Below are 22,970 nucleotides of genomic sequence, written 5' to 3' on the forward strand. Positions count from 1 at the left end.
AGAAAGTAGGAAAAACAGGACAGTGTGAGTTTTAAACAGCAAGCAATACATTTCATAGAAACAATGACATTCATCTTCATATTCTATATAAAATTTGTGCAGTATGTGAAACATAACTAGTGCACTATAAATGGCAGAATTATATTAATTTCCTTTGTCTGAGCTTGATCTCTCAGGAACTAATGTCAGCTTTTTGAGGCTATAGGATTGATTTTACATTGATATAGTAGTCTTTTCCAAATAGCAAATGATTGGGCACACTGGAATTGTTTACTAGGTATCTATTTATGGATTTAATGATATTCCAGGAAGTGGTACTTTCCTTAGGAGATCATTTACATAGTATTCAAAGTCATCTGAGAAGCTATGTCAAATGAGCATACCTACTAATAACATGAGCCAAAAATCTTGAAAGAAATGATCGCTTGCCTTTGTTATTTTCATATATTCAGCTTTAAGTGAAGGGTGTGTGTGTGTGTGTGTGTGTGTGGTGAGAACAAAAAATCTATTTCTTTATCAATGTTCAAGTCAATAACAATACCATGTTGTTATTAAACATTATTATTAAATATGGTCCCCAACATATTAAAGTCAACAATATATTATTTTTAAATATAGTCACCCTGATGTATAGTAGATACCTTGAACTTATTTCTTCTGTCTTACTGAAATTCTGTGTCCTTTGATCAACACTTTTTCCCAATCTGCACACCCTCCAGCTTCTGGTGAATGCCATTCTACCCTCTGTTGCTGAGTTTATCTTTTTTAGATTTCACACATAAATGAGATGATGACCATATTTGTCTTTCTATGCCAAGCTTATTTTGCTTAACATAATGCCCTCCAGTTTTAACCATACTGTTGCAAATGACCAGATTTCCTTCTTTTCTAAGTCTGAGTCCTTTTCTAGCATATTTGTGTGTGTGTGTGTGTGTGTGTGTGCACGTGCACACGTGTATATATATGCCATATTTTCTGTATCCATTTATCCATTGATGGACACTTAGGTTGGTTTCATATCTTGACCATTATGAACAATGCTGTAATAAATATGGATTTAGATATCTCTTCCACATGTTGATTTTGTATCCTTTGAATATATACCTGGTAGCGGGATTGCTGGATCATATGGGAGTATCATTTTTTTAATTTTTTGAGGAGCCTCCATACTGTTTTCCATAATGCCTGTCCTAATTAATGCTAAGGTTTTAATTATTTAAAAGCTATTATAAGAAAAGTAGAAAATATATGAAACAATTATCTTTGGAATGTGAAATCAAAACACCACATTTGGACAAACGTGTTAGTGCTTTTGCCATTATTAATTATTGAGGCGGTGTTAATAGTGGTGGTGATGAAGCAGGTCATGGCAATGATGATTGTGATGTTAATTTAACAATAAAAATGGCATGCCAATGTGAATGATGTAGAGGTTCTGTTGGTGGATATTACTGCTGATATGACAAAGATATTTGTGATAATAATAGTACAGGGGAGGTGATTAAATGATGACAGAGATTACGTAAAGGTGGTGGAAATGGGTGATTGCAATGAGAATAAGGAAGGTGATTAATACAGTAACGATACAGCTAGAGGACTTAGAAGGGCAAAGTGTACTGGACAATGTTGGTCTTGTTTGTAGCCAGTAGGAACTAACAAGTAATAGACGGAGAAATAGCATCAATGCCTTGAGGTTAGACAAACTATTGAGAAGTCTGCATCACCCTGGAATCCAAAAATAACTAAGTTTGAATTACTTGCTAAGTACTTTGTACACTGAGACTTGAAAATGAAGTGAAAATAAAAATATGCCACTTCTTGAACATTTGCAATCTTGAAAAATTTTCTGTAAAAACAATTTCAAAAACTGACAAAAACCTAAAATTAATTCAATTCAGCTTAATTTTTAGCTGAATTAACAGAGAAACAAAGGAGGAAGTGACATACCATTATATCTATCAATGTCTAAAATTTAAACATTGCAACAGATATTCAAAACTCTGAATCATTATTTGTCCCAAGCAGGTGAAAATGTGTAAATATCTACCTTAAAATTCAATTCAATGAATAATAATACCAAGGACAATAAAACTTCTTGAGCACCAAACTACTGTCTGGAATTGTTCAAGAGCTTTGGTACGGAAAGTGCATAGCTAAGAAAGACCAAAGATGTTAATATAAAATAAACCCTGTGCACTAAACCTGCTTTTATAAGAAACTACTGGCACCATTGAATGAATTTTGATAGAGTGCCTGCTATTTCCTAAGCACTGCCCTAGACATTAAAAAAATATAGACATTAGTAAAATAAATTTCCTCTAAAGGAGCTGAGAGAAATTTAAGAATAAAACCAAGACAGATAATGTATATTATAATGGAAGTGCTTTGGATTAGGATCAAGAAAATGTTTGGTTTTTGTTTGTTTTGGCTATAATCCACCAGGAGTCTGTTTATAAAAGTCCTCAGTTTTGTTATTTACGCAATGTATGTAAGAGCACCTGCCCTGTCTAACTCATGGAGGTGTATCCGTTTCAAGTAAGATTACCCATGGACAAATTCTTAGACATTTTATATCATTGTACAATTTTTAGGAACTAAGTGGTAGAAGTTAATTTCTTTTCCCCAAAGTTGGACCCTCCAAATCAGTCCAGGTTCTCCAGACCAATAGGATAGATGATAGATAGACAGATAGAAATAGATAGATAGATTGATTGAGAAAGAGAGAGAGAGCGCGTGCACAAGAGAGAGAGATGAAAGGAGAATTTACTATACAAATTGGCTTGTGCAATTAGGGAGGCTGGGAAATCCCAAGGTATGCCATCTGCAAGCTAGAGAATCAGGGAAGCTGATGACCTAGTTCAGTACAAGCCTAAGAACCAAAAGAGCCAATGGTGAATTCTCAGTCCTAGGTTGAAAGTATAAAAACCTAGGGAGCCACAGCCTGGAGTCTAAAGCCGTGAGAAACTTGGAGTCTGATGTCCAAGGGCAGGTGGAGATGGGTGTCCCAACTCCAGAAGAGAAAGAAAATTTGCCTTTTCTCTGTCGTTTGCTCTATATGGGTCTTTAATCGGATTGTGCCCACCTTCATCAGGTGAGAGTATATCTTCATTGCTTAGTTCACTGGTTCAAGTGCCAATCTGTTCCAAAAACACCCTCACAGACATCCCCAGAAACAGTGCATTACCTGGCTATACAGTGGATATCTGGCTATTCCTTAATCCAGTCAAGTTGATATTTAATCATCATATTATATGAGGATAAATTTTTCTTAAGTCTATGCTTTAACCCTGTTTCCTGCTTCAGTCTTACCTCCACTCAGAAGTTGGAGTGACTTATCCGACCGGTAAAGTTTGCAGAGATACATTCGTCTTGTCTGATTAACTTTGCCCTTCTTGGGAGCAAATGTTCACAAGGAACATATGTTTTTCACAACCTTCATCCTGTGAATCCTGCCTGGGCAGACTGAGCATGCCTACTCCAGTACAGTAGTAACTGATACTGGGTACAGAAGTGCCCGATTCTTGGGTTTAGTATTACCAAGCCCAATTGCCCATATGTTCATATTTGGCCTCTATCAGTTATAAAGGTAATATATTGGCATTCATATTTAATTTTTCATTTTATCCTATTTTTTGGGGGGATGCAGGTAGGTAGAAGGAGAATGCTATTTTTTGAAGGCCCTTTTGGAAATTCCCAAATTAACAAGCAATTGCCCCATAATTAGTATCATATAACAAATTATTAAATTAACCCAGAAGATTCAGCTACCTCAAATATATTACATAAGTGAACAGTGTAGGTATAATGGTGTAAAATATTCCACTCAGCTAAAACCAGATGTCCAATGAATAAATCAAGCTTTCTCTTCCAAAGAAGGAACTATCCAATAGATTCAGATGGCAATCAGTTTTGCAGGAGATGAGAGTGGTGACATTTGTGTCACACATTTGCCATCATTGACATAGACAGTAGGCACACTAAATTAGAGTACTAAAAAAGGAAAAGGGAGCATTTGCTCTGAAATATACTTCCATGACTCTGTCAATGCAAATCAACACCTCATGCAAGACCTCATATGGTCCAAGTTACAAATGGGCTCTATTTGGAGATTTTTGAGCTTAACAGGAAAGTCAGGAGGTAGCGTCTGAAAGGAACCTACTATCCACAAATGAATACAAAGATTCGGTAACCCAGAGCAGATTCTTGGCCTCTGTATGTATGTTCCAATGACTCTACTGATCTGGGGGCAGAATTCAATTCAATGCAACAGAACGAACGTAAATTATGTTTTCCATGCTTTAAGAAAAGCTGTGGGGAAACATATAAGACATGGACTTGACTCCAAAGATCCCACCAGTCTAACAAATAATTCCAAAAGGTCACCAAATGATTACATAAATAATTATTGCAGATGTCATATCATGGGATTTCTCGGCCTCCCTAATTAGATGATCCAATTCCTATAATAAAGCCTCTTCTCATCTGTCCATCCATTCATATATTTATAGTGTAATAAACGCAACAATAATTTTGCAGAAGCTACAGAAAAAGCATAGAAAAAGATGATTTACTCTAAAGAGGGTCACATTTTGAACGAGAGAGAAGAAAGTCATTAGAAACCAAAGTAGTAGCAAATGCAAATGCTTGCAGTGGATAAAACTGAATGACACCTTCTGGGAGCCACATATATTTTAGTATTGCTAAAATGCAAAAAAAAAAATAAAAAAAAAAAAGAGACAAGGAATTTGGAGAGAAAAACAGGGTCCATATTATAAAAGGCTTTACCTGCAATCTTAAAAGATTCTAATATGAGGCAGAGTCACTTAACGGATTCTAAGCATAGACTTAATATTCTCATTTTATAAAGATCATGGTTAAGGCATCATAGAAAATGGCTTGAAGCCGTGCGTGGTAGCTCACGCCTGTAATCCCAGCACTTTGGGAGGCCGAGGCGGGTGGATCACGAGGTCAACAGGTCGAGGCCATCCTGGTCAACATGGTGAAACCCCGTCTCTACTAAAAATACAAAAAATTAGCTGGGCATGGTGGCGTGTGCCTGTAATCCCAGCTACTCAGGAGGCTGAGGCAGGAGAATTGCCTGAACCCAGGAGGCGGAGGTTGCGGTGAGCCGAGATCGCGCCATTGCACTCCAGCCTGGGTAACAAGAGCGAAACTCTGTCTCAAAAAAAAAAAAAAAAAAAAAAAAGAAAAGAAAAGAAAAGAAAATGGCTTGAATGAGGTAGAGGCTGTAAGTAGGAATATGATTGAAAAGGTTATAAATTGTGGGTAATGAATCTCTGCCCAAATGGCATTACCATATCTTCTTGTTTGTACTTAGTTTTAAATAAATAGGAATCCTTTTTGTTTATGTATTTGTATTTTTAAAATGTGGATGAAAAGGGAGAAGGAAAATTATCTTGTGATTTTTTTTTTTTTTTTTTTTTTGTAGAAGGGCTAAGGCTACACTTGGAAACCAAATCGAGCTCCAGCAATGGAGTATCCACACTACTGTAGTTCAAAAGCCGATTTGTGATCATCTGATCAGGCAGCCACTTGTAAACATTTGACCTATGACATGTTCATCCTGACGTTTAAACAAGGAGCTCACCATAATATCAGGTTTTAAAAAGTAATTAAAGTGATATTCTAATGCATAAATGGATTTCTGAAAAACCCCTGCCTCATGCTACTTTGTGTCCCAAATGAGTTCTCCAGGTAGGCAAGTTTACTCCATTGCTTGCTGTACCCTTGAAATTTGCTGCTATCTCTTGAAGCATTGGTCTTCCTATGCTGTTTGTATAGTCATCCCCAGAATAACCTGATTTGGCTTCTTACAAGTTAGACTTCACTTTCAGATGTTTCTCCTGGCTAGTCATGCCCTTCTTTAGAGTCACTGTATTGCTATTGTGATTATCATATCAAATTATTATAATGCTCAATATTATATAATAATTATTATAGGGGTACTATATTTTAATGATACAATGTTTTGGGTTAGGTAGCTCTGGCATAAAGAGCAGAGGTTTAAATCTTGTGCTCTTTATGTGTATCTCAGGGATAGTATACACTGATTTCTTTTTAGCTGTATCATTTGTGCAGACAATGCCACTGAATGTATTTTTTACATATAAATTGAGAATAGAAGTACTTATCTCAGGGGAATCATGCCAGGGTTGCCGAGGAGCTTAGCATAGTACCTGGCACTCTTTAGTCATTCATAGGGTCATTTTACCTGAAACCTTTCCCCAGTGGGATTTTAAAAAATTCTGAAAACACTATGTTGAATGTTATGAAAAGAAAGCATCTGAGTTATTACAGCAGTTAATACTCCACTGAATATGACTCTGTATTTGAATAATCTACTCTCAGATAGTTCCAAAATTTAAACAAAAAAAAAAAGAAACTCTATTTCACAAGTAATATCTTATTTATATTCATGTTTTCAAGGCTTTACAAATACCTCATATTTTTAAAAACATAATTGTTGATTGCAAACAGGTGGTATTGTTGGCTATAGGATTACATCTTTACATCATTATTTATTTTAGGACACTTGTTAGGAGGTCACATCACTAAATCACAGTGCAATGATAGGACAGGATTTTGAAGATATTCACTTATTTCCCCAATTGAAAAGATAAATGGGAGAATACTAAGCACATCTATTTGTTCACAGAGAAATACTTCACTTTGCTATGAGACTTGCAACTAGCAATGAGGAAATGCTGTGAATTTCAACTGAAATGGGCCCTGGGAGATTACAAGAAAGGTAAACATGACAGAGAAACGCGAGCAAAAGATTTGCCAGTCAGCTGCATGCCTTTTTAAACCATTTCAGGAACATGACACATTTCCCTCTTCAAATTGTATTGTTTTGGAAACGTTAGGGGTCTCTCTCTCTCTCTTTTTCTACTCTTTGTTTGAGCTCATTTTAAACTCTCCTCTTTGATATCAAGTCTGTTTCGACTTCCTGTTAAGGGAGACTGGGAATTGAGAGCCAATGTATGGAAAATTCTGGCTATCAAAAAGAGAAGCTACAAATGGCCCCAGAGCCTTCCCAGCCCATAATGCTCGAGATGAGCATAAACAGGAAAGCAGCTTGCATGACAGCGACTGACTCACAGTGTGCGCCTGGGACTTGTTTTGCAGTTCACCTGGCAGGTGCAATTATGTCGGCAAAGAACGGGATAGAAAAATGACCTTTGAAGGTAGCTCTGGGGTGTGGGAGTTATATGTGGAAACCTTATTAGACATCGGAAGCAGAGCTCCTGAAATAATAATCCAAGTGTAAAATAGCACCTCTGCATAATTGTAGCATAATACAATAGTTTTGGCAGGAAAATTTGAAAGAGATACTGAATAAAATGTGAATTGAAACTTTACATTTCTACATGAAGTTCACTTAACTCCCTGAGACTTTTCTCATTTAAAAATCTAACAAATTTGGCTGGATTTTAATTAGCTGCATTTGATGCTCAGTTTTTTTGTGTGTGTACATTGTATTAAACCAAATATTTGGTTGACCTAATTAAACGATATATATATTGTGTATCTGCTACACAAAATACACTGGATTAAGTAATATGATATTATAGAGGTAGATTACTTATTTATAAATTACTTATTTGCAAATTTTATTTACCTAGCTCAAAAATGTATTTTGCAGTAATACACATATCCAATTTCCTTAACAAAATAGAAATATATTATCCAAATTATATTGAAAGAAAAGGAATAATTTATGCCAATATCCTAGTAAATGTTAACATTGTTTTTGAACATCACATTTTTTTCTGGTCTTCCTGACACATCTAAGGTAAGGACTGTAACAAATGATGTTATTTCCATGACCAAACTGAAGAAAACATATAAGTTTTTCAGTAGAGGTCAGCTTTTCTATGGCAATTAGTTCTTAAAATATTTTACCATGTGTGTCCCTTTGTATCGGAACAAGAACAAGACAAACTCTCAAAGCATATATAATCTAGTGGCTGATTGAGTAGTTAAGAGTACAGAATCTACTCTAACCACACTACCAGGCTCATATTTCTGCTCATTTTAATTAATGTATTTATGTTTCAGTTTTCTCCTCTGTAAGCAGAATACAGTAATAATAATTTAATAATTACTGGTATTTGTAGAGTACTCATAATGTATTAGCATTTCTTCTAAATATTGTTATATATTAATTCATTTAATTCCCACAACAGCCTTGGTGGTTAGAATGATCATGAATGCTCATTCTAAAATAAGAAAACTAAGATGAAGACTGATTGATTAACCAACACATATTACAGCTAGCAAGAGATGAAGTCAAGATTTTGGTAACTACTTCATGGAGTTACTGTAACATTTAAATGTGATGTGTTTAGGACAATGTTCAATATGCAGTAACCATTCAGTAAATGTTAACTATTATTTTTATTATTATAAAGAGACGAAAGAAAAATCAAATTATAGTACAGTTCAATAATACAAAATACATCATACATTCTAGTTTCCAATGTGCTGATACTCGTTGAGAAAGAAACTATGCTGCTCATGATAGTAAACGAAGGTGACAAGACTTACACCAGCCCTTGGTAATTGAAATGAATTGAATTTTGAAAGACAAGGTGGTCATTGTAGAGATGGAAAACAGAATGATCAAGGCTCAGGGGCAGAAAATCACAGAAGGTTCTACAGTGATAGAATGGCATAAAACATAAGGATAAGAATGTATTCCAGAGAGGCCCAGATAACCTGAAATACCAAGTTAAAAGATTTAGATGATTCTGAGGTAATAAGGAGCTACTGAAGTTGGAACTAAAGTTGACAGTATACAAAAATAATCTAAGAAGATTAATTCAGTACAGCACAGAATGACTATGGGTAGGGATTTGATAGCTGGGTATGTGGGTAAAATGCAGAAAGTACAGCCAGATTGCATTATTATATAAGAATATGAGATTCCCAAGGTTTAATTAGGCACCCTATGTCCCTATGTCACGGCTTTGTGGGAGGTTTACTTTTTGTTTTGATTTTACTTTCATTCACGGTATTTATTGACTTTCTCATTTGTATTAGTAAAAGTCCCATAGGACATAGATGGCATACTAAAATTCAGAGTATAGTTTAGCAAAAGGACTATTTAAAAAGGTGTGGGCAGGGTTAAGAAAAATGAGCAAGGAATTGTGTAGTACTCCAAGCTTGGCTGCAACAAAGAACGTACATTTAGGCCTAAATAACGAAGGGAAATAGTTACTAGGATTTTGTTCAAATAGTTGTAGTTAAGAAGAGGACTGCCTAAAGAAACAATTGTTTTCACTTGCGGGCTGTGACCCCAAGGCCACTTGGAAGACAAGAAGCTGAGAAAACAAGTTACAACTTCAACCCTCACTCCCTTCCCCTCACCATTCAATCTCTTGCCAGTGCCTTGCATTGGCTAAGCCCAACTAGCAGTGAGACAATGTGGAGTCTGTGGATGTCATTCATAAAGATATAAAGATGAGCCTCTTGTAAAACAGAGTAGGAAAATGAGAAATGAAGAATGAATCCGGAGGGGAAGACAGAAAATACATAGCACAAATGAACCTCAAATTGAAATAGATATTCATCTTTAGAATGGCAATGGTCACTGAGGTAGTAGCAATTTTAAACCTAGACTAGACCCTAAATGTTACCTAGTTTTTCTTTTCCTGCTCTTAGTCCCATCTAAGAAATTAAGAAATTAAAACAAAGTCCTCCTGAAGGTTCTATTTTATCAGTCAGAGTGCAATGCAGGAAACAGAAGTCTAGTTAGTTCACACAGAAAGAGATTTTGCGAAGAGAATTGGGTGTTTACAAAATTACTGGAAATGCTGGAAGACAGGGATTTTAGGAATACCTACAGGACTATTGAATTCAGGTATATGTGAATGATCATGTATCCAGAGCCACCATTACCATCGGCTCAACACCCATGAAGCAAACTGCAATCCTAAGTACTAGAACTAACTCTCAAGACTTAAGTCTCACCGATTTTGCTTTTAGAGTTATAACTGAAGAAAAATTGCTTCGTTTCATTAACAACCTTCCAGATTTCAGGCAAACATATCCAACTGGTGGAATGCAATCTATATCCAGAATCATAACTATAGGAGAAACTTAGAAAGGTATCATTTAAGCCGGGTGCAGTGGCTCACACCTGTAAGCCCAGCACTTTGGTAGGCGGAGGCTGTGAATCATGAGGTCAGGAGTTTGAGACCAGTCTGGCCAAGATGATGAAACCCTATCTCTATTAAAAACACAAAAAAATTTAGCTGGGCATAGTGGCACATGCCTGTAGTTCTAGCTACTTTGGAGGCTGAGGAAGAAGAATCGCCTGAGCCCAGGGAATGCAGTGAGCGGAGATCATGCCACTGCACTCCAGCCTGGGCGACAGAGGGAGACTCCATCTCAAAGAAAAGAAAAAAAAAAAAAAAAAAAGAAAAAAAGAAAGGTATCATTTATATTTCCAGACTTAGAAATACAGACACCTAGAAGGAGATGAATACTGCAAGCCAGGCTACCACATCCAACAATCACAGCTTGTACTAGATGAGCTGAACCACCTATTCCATCTCCACAAATGGAATTCCCAGAATCCAGAGAAAACTAAATTAAATTCACACAATCAACATTAAATGATATTTCAATGGGTTTCTTCTCAGGAGTATTTTAGTTTACTAATACAGTGTTGACTTTTATAACATCTGGGAAGTAAGTGTTGCAGAGAATGCTATCAGGAGATATTATATCACAACAAAGAACCCCAGTTTTTGTGCCAGGGAACTCAGTACAAACACTAATGAATCACGAAGTACTCGCATGTAGGTACGTGGATCACATCTCTGGTCAGGCAACTCAAGCTGAAATTCTAACATAAAGCTAAGCATTTAACTTATAATATCTAATTTAGTTCTTACAAAATTTCAACGCAGTTTTGTATTATCATCTCCATTTTACTTATTATGAGTGTAAAGGTCAGAGAAAGGAAGTAATTTACCCAAATGTACACAGCGGGTAAGAGACCGGGTTAGAAATTAAGCCTGGTTTTCGTCTGATGCCCCACATAGCATTGTCCTATTTTTTCTTGTTCTTAAGAAATTTTTTCTGTCAAGATGCTGCTGGCCCAAAAGACACTGAGAAATCAGGATACCTGTAATAAGTGTTACATTAAAGATGGTCTGCAAATTGAACAATGGTGACACCAAGAAAACACTTCTCTTTTCAAACGGATTTAATATGTAGACTCTATCACAGTCTTCCCCATGCACCAAGCCTCTTTCATTTCTAATGAGATGGGGTTCCCTTCTTTTATTTGTTCTTTTCCATAAGTTAATGATTTGATATTGGTTTCAATGTTTGAATGAAAAGATTGTGAAACCACCCACGATCTTCACTTTTAATTTTATTTTGAGGGACTGTGGAATTGGAAAGTGAAAGAAATGAAGTTGACAAATGTATGTATAAGAACCCTGAGCTGTCAGGCTATCCCCTTCTGGGCAGAGTAGCAGGTTGGTGGGGGTGTTGGTAGAATAGGTAAAATTAAATTCAACAGAATGTTTTTTCACGTTATAGAATTCAGTCTCCAATGCCAAGCCAAGTAAGCGACCCACACTATTTAATATTTTCCATCTGTTCAACTCTACAACTTTGAAAACAGTGACAACTGATATATTTAAAAAGTGTTTAATATATTAATATGAGTTACAAATAATCTAGCAGTCAAGGGAAATTTTAAGGTAATATTAGCAATACTCCTAAGAGCATAATTTCATTACTGTTAGCACTAAGGTCAATTGCTTTCTTCTGCACTTTACATACTGTATTTCTCTTTTATATCCATCCTGTACAACCCTGATAATTTGTTTTCATTATAATAGTTGTGTCATTTATGTGTTTTTTATTGTATATCCTTCCAACTCGTCTTGATAGAATGTTAAATATTATAAGTGTTTTATAATATATTTAAATGCAGATGATCTGTAAACAAAATTTGGTATAGCAAATGCAGAGCTGTGCCCAGAGAAATATTAACTCTATAAGTAAAAGTGCTAATTGTATACTGTCTTTAAAATGGGAAAGAATGTTGATAGAATATTTTGTACTTATAAGCAGCTGAACATATAATTTTTGGTATATTTACTTTTTAAAATAAACTTTACATTTTAGAACAGTATCATATTTACAGAGAAATTGCAAAGATAGTACAAAGAGTTTCCATGTATCAACTTGGACTGTGTGTTCCACAACCCCTCAGAGTTATAGCTAGTCATTGCAGTATTAAGCTGGATGATGTCTAAGAATATTACATGTTCATAATAAGTACAAATATTTCAATTTCACTGTACTACTTTTATTAGTGTCCCTAAAGGTGACAATACTGGGGCTTCTAACTTTCCAAATAAATATCTAAAAAAAATGAAGAAAAATGTAAGTATTCCTAATTTATTTTTCTTCTTAAAGAAAGGTTCCATTTACGCCAAGCCACAACGACAATTACAAGATCTGTCTGCCTAGATGGATATCTGAATTTCTAGGAATGAAAGTCTCCATTTAAGTTAATGCTAAAGATTTAGCTTACAGTCTTTTCTTATTAGTGCACCCTCTTCATTTATGCAGTCTTTGAGTTTGTTACCAACACTCCAGTTTCTGGTACTTGCTACTTGATATGTGTGTTTGAAATATAAATGTGGTAGAAAGAAGGATTTTTTTAGGTTCTCAATAGTTCATTGAGAGAAAAGGTTTCAAACATTATGTTACATATCCTCGCTTTTTAGAATATTAGATAAGCCGCCCTGAAATGTTGGTCATTTAAACCCCTTGACCAATTCAATTCAGCACAACATGAATTTATTGAGCACCAGCTATATATTAACCCCAGAATAAAACGGTGAAACTAGTGAAAATCTAGATCTCCATGGTGTCATCATAAACAAGCCGGAGAAAATTACAACACTGTCTAAAATCTGGGGTCTATATTTCTAAACATTATAAGATTATGCCAACCCCCAAGTTGAATGACTTTCTTCCTTGTTGGGCTTTGCATCAGGGAGAATACAAACAAAAGAGAACATCACAGACTGTGTGTGTGTGTGTGTGTGTGTGTGTGTGTGTGTGTGTACACACTCAGGCACACTCAAGCATTTACTTAGCCATCAGGATAAACATTTTTCCAATTTATTTAAATAAAAATAATTTTATGAAATAATTATGATTACTTAAGTAATTTTCACAGATAAGGAAACTAAATCAATAGAAGTAAAATGAATTTATCTGAGTTTTCTGAAGCAGTCTGTAATAGAGGCAGACATCATGTCAATAAATATTTGAATCCAAAGCCAAAACAGTTAGTTACTATGTGACTATAGTCAGTAATTTTTAAGAGAAAGGGTAAACAAGGGTAATCTTTTTCCCTCTTAATTTGCGAACTAACAAAGTAAAGATACTCTAAACTTGGGAACAGAAGATAGCTAAAGCTCATGGAATAGAGCTCTATTTCTTTTTAAAGGGAAGAAATGTGTATATTACTAGGGAAATATGGGTAATGAAGACTTGATTTATACTTATGTTTTTAAAATTATTTACCTAAAAGAAATAAGATTATTACTAATTTATATTCTAAGTAGTGAGAATAAATATTTGCTTTTTCGTTCATATATTTTTTTTCATTAAAAGTATAAGAAAGTCTTTCTAAAATTTGCAATTTATAAAAATGGCTCATTGATAAAAAATATATTCAAATTATGATTGTCAGTAATCAGACATGTTTCAAGTCTCACATTTCCAATTAAGGAAACCAAGGAAGGCCCAGAGTCCCCCTGACTTGTGGAAAGAAGATTATTTGGTGCCTTAGTCAGGAATAAAATCCAATTAAATATCTACAGATACATGTCAACAACTGTGACTTTGCTCATGGTTGCTAATTAATTTGAAAATTCAAAATATTTATCTTGTTGTTTGACTTTTGCTTAAATGCATTAAAAGGAGTCTTTAGATCTTTTAGTAGACTAGGAAAATATAATTTAAATGTGAAATAAGCTAAACCCTCTAGAAATTAAATTTAATGACTTTGAGGGTAGACCAGTTTATTTGTTGCTAATGGTTTTGGCCAAAGTTTCAAAGACATTTCCTGATACACAAATGTGAGTCAATGTGACTTTTGGTGTGGAGGAATGGATTTGGTATGGTGGAGATGTTGTTAAAGAGGTGAGAGGGAAACTGGTGATTGACTGGCAGGGAAAAGGGACTTCAGTGAGAGAGCCGTACTGAGAGTAGGACTGTTGACTAGATAATATTGGGTGAATGGGACAAAAGGATAACTGTTTAAATTCCAGATTCATGTTAGATCAGAACCTTCAATAGCAATGTACTTTTATGAGTTGAAGGTTCATGCCTTTGCCCTCAATTCTAATCTGATCTTTATGTGAACAACTTCACACTTTCTGTGCTGAGTTCCCACTTTAGTTGACCATTCCTAAGTGACACCTAATCATGTCCTGAGTATTTTGCCACTTTTGTCACCACTGAAAATGTGTTTACTGTAACAGCGTAACAAGAGAGAACTCCAGGACACCTCTTAAGGTTCTGATGACCAGTTTCAGCTTTTCTAGTTTGTTTTTAGGATTTACATTGAGTAAACTGCAGAAGTCCATGCTGAAATCATGAGAGTGGGCCTTTCTATCATATATATAAGAGAAAACCATTGCTTTCTTTTTACAGTGTGAATTTAAGCCATCATCAAGTTGTCTTTTTGGTAGTCTCTGTGGAAAACAAGGTTTTGATAGTACTAATGAGATACATCCACTGAGTTTTCTCAAAAATCTAGGCTGTAGAAGCTTCAGACTTTTAGTTCCTTGAAGGAAAACTTCTAAGTTAAATACAATTTAAAATAACATAAAGAAATAAATGCAGGAATAATTACATGTACATGTATGTGGACCCTGCATTACCACTGTCAAAGTTACAGCATGGGAAGCTTTAAAGCCTAGGGTGAGCTGTGATCCACTTTTTACCATCTAACTGCTTTCTGGCTTGCTGCTACCACTCAGCTTTTTCTCTATGAACCTTTCCTTCCTCCAAACCAGTGAATCAATTCCCAACTTCTCTCTCAACTAGACACAAACACGCTTATTATATTTTATAGGATTTTATTTCAACTGTTTGTAAACTAAAACAGTTAGTAGCTGTATTAGACTCATAAGCTGGTGAACTAAATACTAATTTCTTACCACCTTCTCCTTTGCTTTTCTGTATTCACAGGCTGGAAAATCCAATAGTCAATTTTACAGTATCCTTTTGTGCTGAGGCACATGCGATAGTAAATACGATGAAGAAGATTCCGGACAAGCAATCACTTTTCTAATAAAAAGCAACAGAGATATAGCTGTGTGTCCTTTATTCCGTTTTTCTTTTTCTTCCAGCCCAGAATATAGATGTGATTCTTGGAGGAGTAAATTCATCTTATAAAATTAGATAATGTTTAGAGGATAGGCCTTTTAGAGATGAGGGAAAATATAGTACATCTAGGAATGCTTATTTTCAAATTTCCTATTATATTAAAAATATACCTTTATTACACCCATCAAGTAATACTTTTTTATTACTTGCAGCTTACCACATGCCTAACATAGTGACTAACTCTAGTACTACAACATGTTAAAATGATAAGGTACCTAAAGTGGCCATTGAAGACAAAATGACAGCCTTTGTAAATATGCTTCCTTCCCTCCAACATCCCATTGGAATCATAGTTAACATAGTCCAAAGAGAAGAAATACATAGAAGCTTCAACAATAAGAGGAAGGGGTAAGCTAACATAAGGCAGGAGAATTTGAGTAATTTCTGTGAGACTAAATGCAATTTGTATTTCATTGAAAAACAAACCAGAATGGAGGAAGTTGAAGTTCAATACCACACATGCATTACAGAGGTAGAAGTTATACTTTTTTTTTTTCTTTTTTTTTTTTTTTTTTGAGATGAAGTTTTGCTCTTGTTGCCCAGGCTGGAATGAAGTGGCACTATCTCGGCTCACTGCAATCTCCACCTCCCGGGTTCAAGTGATTCTCCTGCCTCAGCCTCTAGAGTAGCTAGGACTATAGGCACATGCCACCATGCCCAGCTAATTTTTGTATATTTAGTAGAGATGGAGTTCCACCATATTGGCCAAGATGCTCTCGATCTTCTGACCTTGTAATCTACTCATCTCATCCTTCCAAAATGCTGAGATTATCGGCCTGAGCCATTGCACCAGGTCAGTTATTCTTTTTCCCAGAACGTCACAGAGGTTCCAAGCTTGGAGAAGACAGCTACACATATTAAAGTTGACTCTGAATTCATATTTGACAAAACGAATTAAGAACTGTACATAGACTAATCGAGTCAGATTGCCAACTAATGTCATTCTATGCATGTTGAAAAAACGAAAAGTAAAAGAATGGGCTCTCCAAATATCTGATGTTTGTTCTATAACAAAACATAGCAAGTGGTCCAGAATAGACAGCAAGGATCAGCATTTTCTAAAAACTCCCCAGATTGTAAAGCTTAGCCTTGAGGATGACTTGTCTACTGGGAAAGAGATACATAATTATATTATTGTAAAATATAGTACATTATTGATGTCAACAAATATCAGGTACTATAAGACTCTCTTAAACTGTGAGTAAAGGGAAGGATTCTCTAAAGAAATAACATCTGAGCAGTCTCCAATTATGCCACTCTCTCATTCTTCCATGACTTAATGTTATCCTTTTGTAAACTGAAAGGGAATTATGAGTAAAAAAGCTGTTCCCAACAAAATAACATCTTTTAAATGATACAAAGCATAAAACAGTTTGGTATGGATGAATAACTACCAGAATGTGAGTATGGCTGGGGTATATAAATAAAATGACAAAGAAAACTGTCAGAGAAGCAAATGAAGTCTATATTGTAAGGGACATCTGGGGGACTATAGAATAATTTTTTTCATGGGAGTGTCATGAATGGGTTTGAATTTGAGAGATACCACTATGAATACAGCATGAAAGACAGTGAGATCTAAGGCAACAAAGTATGGGGGGCTTTTGCATATGGTCATAAAAGAAGTAAAATGGCCTTAAGTAGAACAATTAGAGTGAAAAGAGATGATAAATTCGAAGCAATTAATTTAAGAGGAAAATCTACTAGATTTGATAACATAGTTAAATGGGAACGGGGTGAAATGATCACAAGCAGCAGGGAGCTTATCAGAGAATATGAGGATAAAACTATTTCAGTAAAATAGATTTTAAATTCTGTTTTGAAAACATTGAGTTTTAGATGCCTAAGGAAAATTCTTAGAAACTGATGACCTGAATTTTCCTCTATTCTTGAAAGAATAAAGGGTTGCCTTCTTCAATCTCTACTGGTTATTGAGCATGGAGATTGTCTTTTGTTAATAATAATTCAGAGAAGTTTGTCAACAGCTGAGGAAATTTTACAATAACTTTTCCTTTAGCTTTTGGTCATTTTTGACACGAGTCCACCTGTTGATCATATAGTACTGAGGTTCAATTTCATAAATCCCACAGTCAGCGTCCTCTTATCTAAGCTGACCTCAAAAAACCAGATCAGTAAAGGTGTGTTTTGAGAGGTAAAGGAGTTTACTCTGTGGCCCAAAACCAACTTCCTATTAGTTCAACTCTTCCATTATTATACCCCTTTATTTAAGTATCTGAAGCCAACTTTTAAAACATAAATGCTACCTGGGTAATGTAACTCATCAAGTCACCATTTACCATGAATGCTTTGTCTATAAAGTGGTTTGCCAGTTTAGTCAGAGGATAGGTTCGAAGGCTTTGGGGCTAGGGAAATAAGTAAAGTTCAAGTTGGTGTGGATGGTGGAAAAGTTGTTTATCTGTTAGAAACGCATTTTAGCCAAAGGTAATGGAATATCCTACTAATGAAGGCTTAAACAACTTGGGGTTTATTGATTTCACATAATAAGAAAACTGGAGGTAGGCGGCTGCTGGCATTGACTCAATTGTTCAACAGTTTCATCAAGGCTCACTTCTACATTTTCTAGCTCAGGAGAAACATGGGCTAGAAAGTTAGAAAAAGTTAAAAAAAAAAAAAAAGATTTTTTTTTTCTCCAGAAAACTATACTTTGCTGGAAAAGAAAATATTTTCTAGAACACCTCTAAAAATGTCCTCTTAAATTTTCATTGCCCAGAAGTTGCAGTTGCCCTTAACTTTGCAAATATCAATAATTTCAGTTTATTACTTGAATAAATTCTGGGTCTGTTGATAGGTAAATGGGGTACATGGAACTGCTGCTGGCTAAAAACAACATTTCATCTGAGCATCTGGTCTTCTGGAGACATTGTAAGAAAAAACATTTTCCTCTTCAAAGTTTTTCATTTCATTTGTTTTAGTCAAGGAAAAGAATGTAAGTATTGGGGCCAGGAAATGTAGTCGTTGCATTTCATGGGGGTGCAGTTTGAAGGTGTAGGAGGACAGATTTTGAGTTTTCTTATTGCTATTGGTTTCTAAAATTTATATCCTAGATATACTCTAACTTGTGCATTCTAAGCATAAACTATAGCCGTGTATACAGCCGTGTATTGCTTTCTTTGAAGCAATGCAAGATTAATTCATGATCGAAATATGATGCTTAAGGGTTAAATGGGTAGGACTACAGTTTGGAAAAGTAAGAGACTTTGCATTAAAATGGGTGGGAGCTAATAGTGACTGAAGAATCCAAATGGAAAGTACACCTAGGAGCTTACAAACATAGTTCAGCTCTTACTGAGAAGAACCAAGTCCTCTTTATATCTAATCCTAGGAACAAAAGGTGGTAGAAGACAGAAAGTATGAGTATTGCTGAAACAATGGCCTTTTCCCTATAATCAGGGTAAGAAGTCAAAAATGTCAGTACAGACTAGAATGTGCTAATCAGCACCCCAGCGCCCATTCTTCAACACGCTAAAAGATTAAAAGAATAGTGGCAGTTAGCTGCATTGTAAACCACAAAGCTTAGGTCAAGATATCTTGCATCAGACACTGCTGCTCTGGCTCTTTATTTCTACTATTATTTTCTTTTCCTCCATCACCAGTCCGCTATAGCTATGCTTAGAGGAAACCATGTACTATTAATTTAAAAAGCTGAAAATCAATTATCTAGGCAAATAATAACTTAGAAAAACTGCAAATTAAACCACCAAAAATTAAATCAAGGAAATAACACCATAAATTAACAAAATAGAAAATAAATGCTCAATAAAGAAAACACAAAGTCCACAGCTGGTTTTTTGAAAATATATTAAAATTGACAAATCACTCTACATGGACAAAGAAGCTGTTTCTGTATTGACGGCAGCACATGAGGGATTCACAAGGTTTAAAATAGTTTAACATCAGGGTCACAGGAAGCTTAGTAGTTTTCCATAATAGCTTATTACAGCACAAGAAACAAAATATGGACATGCTACCAAATAGTTGTGTTTCATTTCTGGCATCTCAGTTTCCCTTCTTTCTCTGATCTGTCTGTTGTTTTCATTGTCAAATCAGTTCTGGATATAATGGAGTCTTAGCCTAAGGGGCTTTTTTGAAGTTTGCACTTTACCTCGCATGGTCAGGGTATTGCATGAGATTCAGATGAACATGTTACTTCACTGGAATACAATGACAACTGGGCAGAATGTATACCTGCCTGCTTTGTTAGATTCAATTCTCTCTTATGGCTGTGGTATTTGGTATACCCTAATGCAAATGAAAGGAAGTGTTTACACTCCTAAATGAAGTTAGAGTAATAATGTTGTTAACAATAGGGTAGAAATTTACAGAATAAAAGAATACATTGGTCATGATGGAGGTTTTTGAGTTAGCTTCATGTAGATAGACGCTAGAAAAAGGAAACTAGAATGTACTTTGCTCTTAAGAAGCAAGGCCATTAATGTTATATTCATTATTGCCTTGAAAAATACCCCTGACGCACAGAGCTTTATTAAATTCTTGATGCAGTGGAAGATTAACCATTCTTTTTAAAAAGTCCTTGTGCAGTTTGCACATAATGAATGATTTTTCAGAGACAGCCATTCTTGAACCTTTAGGGTCAGCTAACTGCCTTCAGATTTCTGACTTGCTTAGGCATGTTAAAAGTAAGAAAGTGGCATGATAAAGGCTGAGCTAAAATTCCAATTATAAAAGGAGATTATCAACTGCATGACCTGAGATAGAACAAGGAAAGGCTGTAAAAAAGTTGAGGCAGGATTTTGTCTTAATCATCTTTGTAACAAGTTGTAGAAACCACATGATTTGTTTTTCTTTAAACCAAACTGAATTGAATTAAATTGGATTGAATTGAATGAGGTTCTGGATCATGAGAGACAGCCTAAAAGAAAAGTCAGACCTTTGAAAATACACCAAATGTGAAATGACCCAGGGGAGAAAGTGATATATAAGAGGGTAGTGACACAAACTGGCCCATGACCAAATTGCCCCACTCCAAAGGCATAAAAATCAGTGGAGGAAGAATGGCTAGGATGAAAGAGGAAGACAGTATGCAGAGATTCACGTAAGCAGAAATAGATAGTACACCTGTTTATTTCTGCTTATGTGATCTCTGCATACTGCAACTATGCTGTTTTCTAGCTGCAGTGGCCCTGTACATGATTAGGACTCAACTAATATTAGCTGCTTGCTTTTCCTGTTTCTGTTTCTTTTTTGTTGTTGTTGTTTGTTTTCCAATCAGTAGTAAAACCACGGTTTCAAGTAACTAGTAACTGAACAATACTATGGGTCAGGCTGTGCTCATGTGTTATAAGCTATATCTCAATTAAATTTCACAAAAAGCTTATCAGATATTTACTTTTAGTATCTCCATTTGAAAAATAAAGAAGGTCATAGAATGATTGAAGAAAGTTTTCTGAAGTGGCACATGTAGTTGGCATGTTCTGTGCAAAGGAAAAAAACAAAAAATGTATACATGAATGTACAAGTTCATATTCTAGTCAGCCTGATAGCCATTGCCTGCATATTAGGTTTTTAGAATCTCTAACAGTAAAAGAACCCTGGAAATGAGTTTAAGAAGTTTTCTTAAGTCCTTGGTTCTTCTTAGAACATCATCTTCCTGGTTCCTATTTTGCTCTGGTTTTCTGTTAGTATTCTTTGCATACTTAGCCTATTAATTCCATAATAGTAAATACCCACCTTGTTTTTATTTTTGAAAGTACATAATCTTTCTTTTCTACTTAAGTGTGGAACAGCTACAGACAGTGCTTAAGTGATTCAGAGAAAAGTATTTATAGTGTCTCTGTATGATGCATCCCTTCATGCAGTTCCCATTAGTTCTTTATCTGTTTTCTTCCATTAGCTAAAGACATTCATTAGCACAAAACTCTTCAGCAGTGTTAATACTTTAAGAAACATGCTAAAAAATAGGTCTTTATACAAAAGTTACTTCATATATACCCTGGAGTCATACTACCTCAGTTAGAATACGAACTATACCATGTATTTAATACTTTGTGAATTTAGGCAAATTTCTCCTCTCCATGTCTCAGTTTCCTAACCTATATAACATGAAGATAGAAATAACATTGATCTCAACATTGTTTGTGTAATGACTGAATGAGTTATTATAAATAAATTGCTTAGGAAGGCACACAGGAACTGAGCTACATAAATGTTAACTGGTTTTTAAAATTATTTTCCCAACTTTATTGCCGTACAAAATGATGATGTAACAGCTTTCCCATCCTTGGAAAATGTGTCTTTGGAGAGGAAGATGGAGAATGTAAGAGGAAGAATGAAGACTTGAAGCCAATAAGAGAGGTTAAGTTCCCCCCATCTGAGGGACAGACTTAACACCTGACCCATCTTTCAGCCGAGAAAGCCTTGACACTGGAATTAGATTTCCCCAGGAGGTAAATGTCCAATTCTCTCTCTGAAAGTAAAGTCTCAAACTCCAATAGGGAAGCTATAAGAAACTGAAGTGACATAGGCTCATTCTCCTTGGTAGTAAGGCAAGACAACGGCAATCTGTGAGGAGAACAGAATTTCATTCCAACCCATGACTTGACATTACACTGTGTTTTCCCTCTTGGGGAAGAAGTTTGGAATGCAGAGCGACTCTGTGATCCAAAGCAGCTTGCTTGCCCCATAATGTGATACAAAGTGGTGAGAGTCAGGAGTCTTGAGAAATGAGTCAGAAGAAGATATTACTCTTTTGGTTTTGAGTTGCGGAAGCTCTGCTGGCATCCACTGCCTGCAAAGCTGTTTTTGTCCCAGATAGAGGTGAGATACATGAATGTGGAGGAGGACACAGAACAGCATGGCATCGGTACCAATCTGATCAATTAATCTGGTAAAGGGTGCCGTCTGACTCTAGAGCTGTCCGGCAGGAAATGTGTAAAAGCCCCACAGTGAAAACATGATTTCTGTTAATCTCCTGCTTTCATCATGCTGATCCCTTGAGGCAGCCATGCTGGCTATGAAAGGCTTGTCACTGGCTCAACTGCTGCCTAATGTCCTTCCTGGGAAAATCTGGGCCTCAGATTTACCTAAAGTATGAAATACCAGTAAATGTTCTCTTCTCTTATTAATCCAGCGTGTGACTGGGAGTCAGGGTTTTCTGATATTTCCTCTTCTGTTTTCAGTCAGTCCTTGGCTACTCAACGTATGTGTATGTTAGTCTCTTGCTGTAATAATAGTCATGTTTGAAAATCAGAAAAAGAATGATGTAACCTTGAGAGTGGGCCACATTGCTATTCGTTACTTGCTTGAAATGGAAAAAAAAATGCAAACAAGAATTACTCTTCATAAACTTGGTTTAATTCTTGTGAGCAAGTTTGTGAGTCATTTTATGAATGGCTCCCGCTTCAAATTAGGGCTCCTGTTTCCGCTTCCAATGAGCCTCTAGTATTACATCTAATATTGTTTCCTCTCAGCAATTGAAATGTACATCCCTGCTGGGTTGGTAAGAATAGAATTTCTTTCCGGAATTCTTT

The sequence above is a fragment of the Sapajus apella genome, unplaced genomic scaffold, assembly GCF_009761245.1.
Source record: "Sapajus apella isolate SASKATOON/1434 unplaced genomic scaffold, GSC_monkey_1.0 scaffold14, whole genome shotgun sequence".
NCBI lineage: Eukaryota > Metazoa > Chordata > Mammalia > Primates > Cebidae > Sapajus > Sapajus apella.